At 31.8% G+C, this 6,440-nt stretch overlaps 1 pseudogene; it reads left to right on the forward strand.

Annotated features, from left to right (window-relative positions):
• Positions 1 to 1,670: 1,670 nt before the first annotated feature.
• Positions 1,671 to 1,752, forward strand: LOC118539480 (U2 spliceosomal RNA; annotated as a pseudogene).
• The last annotated feature ends 4,688 nt before the right edge of the window (positions 1,753 to 6,440 follow it).

Consider the following 6,440-nt stretch of genomic DNA (forward strand, 5'->3'; position numbering starts at 1 on the left):
TTCAGTGAGCCAATTATTTGTGATAGATGTAGCCTCAGTCATGGCTCACATCTCATTGAGACCTCTTAGAAAAACCTCCTCCTTTGATTTCGAGTATCAGAGAGTAGAACATTGTTTCGGACACCTATCTCGAGGCTTGACCCAATTTCTTCTCTTTACCTTATTGCTGAAACTCTTGGAAAGAGGGTATGATGGAGGAGAGAATAGTTCCATGGGAAGAGAAAGAAAATCAAGGACATTAAACACGTGGTTTGATGTATTAGAGAACTCTAAATCTATTTTCATATCTATCTACCTATCTATCTAATCCAACTGTCAATCACACTTCAAAAGCTCATCTTTTAATTCTGCTTCAGTTGGAATGATTCTACCTCCTGTTGATAGATAGTGTTCCAGGGCTTGTTGTAGTTACCACTTTCCACATAGCTGTACACAGAAAAAAAAAGAGACACGATGTGTTATAATCAAGCTCCGTTGCACTGAATATCGTGGATTCTTCTGTTTGATCCTGACTTGGCTCAGCAAACCTCTCTCTCCTGCTGCCTCATTTTCTAAAAAGATTTACAAAAGAAGACATTTTAGGTTTACACATGGAATTACAGTGACTTGGAAGCATTTATGTTATCTAGACCTCTCCACTCTGGCCATTATTTTAAATCTAAAATTATTTTGCTAACATCTGTTTAAATATTGAAACAGATGACATCAACGTGTCCCTGATGTTCATTAGTGCAAATTTTCCCAGATACTGAGTAGTCACTTAAAATTTATAGATGTAGAAGTTTTCCTGGGAGGGCTCCAAAGTTCAATATTCAAAGTGTCCATGAAGGAAGGTATTTTCATTAAATTATTGGAAATATTGGAATAAAAACAGGTCATATTACTAGGAAATAATTAAATCCTGATGATGTTATATAAATTTCTTAGCTGATCAAATGTTTCTTTTACTTCTTAAAATAAGTATATCATCAGCAGTTTAAAAACTAGTGATTTATTAGTTTAACTTTATAGATATTTATTGCAATCATTTTTGGTATGATGGATTTTATCTTTAAATCAGGAGTAACATCCCTGTGAAAGTTCTATATCCAAATTTCTTAAATCAATTTGAGTAATCATCTACTCTTTTTGTTTCTTTCAAAATAAATATCAACATTCATCTGATGTTTGATGTGTTGATTAACAAATGAATAAGGCTACCATTTTTTTCTTATGTAAAGTATATTTTTCTTCCTTTTGCTTGGACCAAATGTGGGATAGCAATGTAAAGTATTCTCTAGAAAAACCTATCATCATTGCTGATTTCAATTGTCACTGAGTTGTCTCTCAGTTTCTCATTGTTTGTGTCAATGATTCAGAGACACACAAATTTTAATAACCCTTTAATATAGTCTGTATTACTTTTAAAGAACGTACAAAACTTAACACTTCTGATGTGACCAGAACAAGACTTCTACCACTATGATACATACTTTCTTCTGTTAATAGAGGATGAATTACTACATTTTGGTTGGTCCTCAGCTAGAAACACAGAAAGAAGTATGCATAATAACAAGATCTATTTTGTACAATTTAATGAAGAAGTATTTCAAACAAAGCTGTGTGAAATAGATAGTTTTTCTGAGAAACACTTTTACTTTATAAATGCCATGTTTATTTTTAAGTTTTGAATCGCTTCTCGGCCTTTTGGCTAAGATCAAGTGTAGTATTTTTAAGTTTTGAAACTTATTTGAAAATATTTTTACACCATTCAATGAATTCTACTTCAAACTTATACATGACATAATTAAAAACTATTTGAAATGGTTTTGTTTTCTAAATGGTAAATGGATCTTTTAAAAATACCAATTTTAAATACTCTTAAAGAGGGCACTGTGTATGTGAGACTCGTATTTTTTCTTACCATGAAATTAACAAATTAAATTCTTTATATTTTTAGGGCTGTTCTTTCTCAAATATTTTTTTGCCACTATACCAAAGGATAAATAATTTCTTTACCAAATTATTGTGGTGGTTTTGAGCTGCTAGTCAGAATACCCAGGCTTTGCAGGTTCTGGCAGCAGGGCATGGAGATAAGAGTTTGTAGGTCCTGGGAATTTTTCTCTCCCCATAAGAACATGTACCTACTTCATGACATTCAGCAGATTCCGAGGGATAAAGCTCTCAGGAGAACCCGGGGCCTTCAAAATTAATTGTGAGCATTTTAAAATGCTGTAATGTATAAAGCAGTCATTGCAAATTTATACCAAAACAAACAGCAAAACCAAAACAAACCAAAATAATCTGTGTCCCCGATATGTTTTTTTTTAAATGAGCACGAAATCGTTTATTTTTATCTCACATGTAATCTAACCAGACTGGTTACTCATGTCTTAAAAAGGTAAATCCTTGTGTGGCCCTCAGTGCATTGGTCTTTTTTTTTTTTTTATTCCATTTGTTGTCCCAGTTTAAGTATTTCCCAAATATTCAAGATTCTCGATACTCTACATGTGTTTATACAGGTATTAGGATGAGAAACAAATGTATTCAGAACTATGAACAGTTAATTTATGTGCCCAGAACATATTGATTTATCTTATTATTGTGAAACTAATTTCTAAAATAGAATTTCATTCAAAAATCCAAATTTTTAATACTTAAATGATTTATAGAGTTTGTCATTTCTTGGTCGTTAAATAGATAATACTTATTTTGAATTCAGCGACACGCAGTGTTACTTGTATGGAATGTTCGGATTGTCATGAAATCTTGAGATGGAAGTTGAAATAAAGGAAACTACTCCAAAAGAGTAGTAAGAAAGATTTAAAATGTTCTAAATTGTTTTCTGGCTTTGAAGTGTGCGACCTTTAATACATGTGTTTGTCTTATGTTGTCTTTCTAGGATATTATACTTTGACATAGTGGTTACTGCCAAATCCATCTCTCTTTTTTTTTTTTCTGAAATGATTTAGCTGTAATAAGACACTTGTTTTTCTTTTCTCCCTTTTACACTTTTTCTGCACAACTTTGCTTTATTCTTTAACCCCTCCTACCCAAATCCAAACGGAGTATCACAACTTAGACTTCAAAGCAGTTTTTTTTAAAGTCCGGTTACTTGAAAGATGGGGTAATTCTCTTCCATGCTATATTTGATTTTTTTCTTTTAAATTAAATACTTCAGCAATTTAAATTTATTTCTAAAGTGTGGGTGGAAAATTGATTTAAAACATTTAAAATGCACGGTGCATTAAATATTAACTTTATTCTAGTTTATCTCAACTGGTTTAAGAGCCCTAAATTACACTTGGATGCTCAGATCAAAGTTTGTTATAAAAAATAAAGCACTAAAAGCTTTTGAACTTATTTTGAAAACCTAACAAGGTTTCTCAGTTTGTTATTAGGATACCATTTAAAGAAGAGATAATTATTGTATAGAGTAAAATATGAGTTAATATGGGTAAAGGCCCAGAGAGCACAATCTGTATACATTTTATTGCCCAAATGTGTAGCCCAGAATTAGGCATGTGGGAAACCATCAACATGTACTTCTAGAGATTGAGAATGGTTAAGCAGGGTCTCAATCACTGCAAAAAAATTCTCATGTTTTAAGATTGGTTTTTCTTATGTCAAAGAAGCCCCAGAGAACCTAAAGTTTGAGACGTACTTGCTATAATTTGTCAGTAAAATTGTAATTTTTGTATAATAATCCTGTAGCGAGTGTCATTAATAGTTAATGAATGAAAGATAATGCTTGTCTTGACAACAAACCAAGAGGATAGTGAGTATAAATTTGATATTGTCATCTTTATTTCTCTTCCCCTATTATGTAGTTTTCTTTCTTTCTTTCTTTTTTTTTTTTTTACAAAATTTAATAAGGAAGTCAACATGGATTGAAGATAAAGCTTTTCAAAAGTCATTTTATATTTACTACCCTGACTGATAAGGACATCTCTTTACTTTTGGGGGCCACTGATGGTCTTCAAAAATCAAAACAAAGATACTGTTTTTGTAAATAATCCTTTGTAATTTAGTACTTTTAAATAGGAAATCTATAAACAAATTACTGACCACATTATTTAAAAACACTTAAAATTATATTTTGTCTCTATGATAACTATTGCTTTGTTTTTTCTGTAGTGTTTAGCCAAATGCCTTGCACACATTTAAGGACTTAGGTTTGATATGGTAAGAAGAATAAGGTCACTTTGTTCAAGACCATTCGGTGTGTGGCAGTTACTCCATTGCAAAACCTGAAAGAAATTTCAGAAATTCTATCAATGAAGGTGCTTTAAAACAATATACATTAAAAAAATCTTTGACTCATTAAAAAAATCTCTAAAATAAACTAAGGAAATACAGCTGGCCTGGAGGCGATCTTACTCTATGTTAAAGCTGCCTCTTTGGGTAGGTGTATGGGTGTGCATTTGTGTGTAAATGTGAACACACGTTTACTATGTCGACATAAACCCATATACTCTGTGTGTGTGTGTACATAGAAGTGTATATGCACATGGAGTATATACATGCCTATGAAGTGAATCATATTTTCTTTTCACACGCTGGTTCCATGGATGCTTTATTTTCCTCATTTTGATTGATCTCCAATTGGCAGCGTCTCCCTGCACTTGAGCTTTAAGTTCTTCTGCCCCCATAGCCTCTTTGTCAAGGAGCTAATGATCTGTAAACAAACACTTAAATAGGGAGCTCCCGATTTACAGGAAGCCATCTGCGAATTCTTTTGTGATGTGAATAATCACATCCTAATTTATCTGTTTTCCAAGTTATCTGGCTTTTTTAAAGAATGGCTGTCTTGTGGTATTATTTTAGAATATGAAAACAAAGAGAATTGATCTCTCAGGTACTCCCGGTCTTTGAAAGTCTTGAACATTCTACAAGATTTAAAAACACATTTGATGAAGTGAGAAATATGCAATTAAGAACAACACAGAATTTTCACTTAGCACCGTATGGATCGAGGCCAATGAGAAAATTAAAAGCTAGGAACTGCTTAATATGCAATAATATATAGCAATCTTATAATTCGGGATAATTTGTTATAAAGATACAGACAAATGAGTTATACTCCATATTTCTGAGTAAAATAAAACCAGTATTATTTGAGGAATTTACTTCCCCCTGAGTCTCTTTGTATTTATAGAAATAGGCTTATTCTTAAAAGATATTGTGTGATTGAGTATGTGTATTCAGAGTAATTTATTTCACCATCATGTTTTAGGGGGTGTGAAAATCACCAGTCAGGCTTATAAAAACCTTTATAAAGACCAATGATTAGAGTCATTGTGGCTTAGAAATGCTTGAAGTGGTTTCTATGGAAACCATGAAAGTAAGCAAAGAGATAATTTTAGGTAGTATAATATTTGTATCTACTCTCTCTATCATAACAATAGCAACCTAAACTTTTCAGGTAAGGACCTTTTTTCCTGAAATGCTGCATTTCAAAATCCACTGAAAGATATGGATAAAAATATGAATTAAAATGACAAAGTATGTTTTCTATGAAGAAAAGTTCTCCCATCTTACTTCTTCACACATAAAAAAGACAATTTTGTCCAGGCGCTGTATAAACCTGAAACCCAAAGTATACTGGCTAAACATTGTAGTGAAATTTGAAGGAAAAATGCAGAATTTTGCTAAAATGCTAAATTATTGATCACTGGATAAAAGGATTATATAACTCTACACGGTATCCCATTAAAGTTAAAAATTTTATCTATAGGTGACTAAAGCTTTATTTATTTGTTGGGGAGGGCTTGCTTATAGAATGTAGTTCTTCACTACAGTAAAATGTCTTATTCACTAATATCAATGTTTTGTTTCAAGAGAATAAAAATATGCCTATTTAGTTAAATATTTTGACACACAAAAGATCCATGTTGCTTGAAGACCATATGGAGCTGTAGTGTAAGATTTTTGCTGGAGCTTCCATTAAAAACTTGAACAGACACTTTCAAATAAGATCATTTCTTATTTTCTAAGGAAATTTGTTCTTTTATGTATAGTTCTTGGAGTTTTTCTGGGAAAACGAAATATCTCCAGCTTTAATTTTATGAAGTCTAATGATACTTTAAAATGCAAAATTAGTCAAAACACATTTAAATTAGTGTCTTGGAATTTAATTTATAATCAAAAGCCAATACTTTTATGAAACATCCAACTGTCCTTCTTAAAATGCATAAAAATACTTTAAGTAGGGAATTTAAGATATATTTAATGCCGTAGCATTATTTTAGCGATGTGTGCTTTTCCCCATCTTTTGTGTGTAACCATTAAATTTTATAAGCAAGTTCTTGCATTTCATGTATGACATCAGAAATTTGTTCTCCTGTTTGGGTAATATCGAGGTTGTCTACAAGGACCTGTAAAATAGGATTTGGTTGGGGATAATCCACTGTAATCCCAATACAGAAATCAAGGGGGGGAATGGTCAAAGCAATAAATTA

This window comes from Halichoerus grypus, chromosome 3 (assembly GCF_964656455.1).
Source record: "Halichoerus grypus chromosome 3, mHalGry1.hap1.1, whole genome shotgun sequence".
Taxonomy (NCBI): domain Eukaryota; kingdom Metazoa; phylum Chordata; class Mammalia; order Carnivora; family Phocidae; genus Halichoerus; species Halichoerus grypus.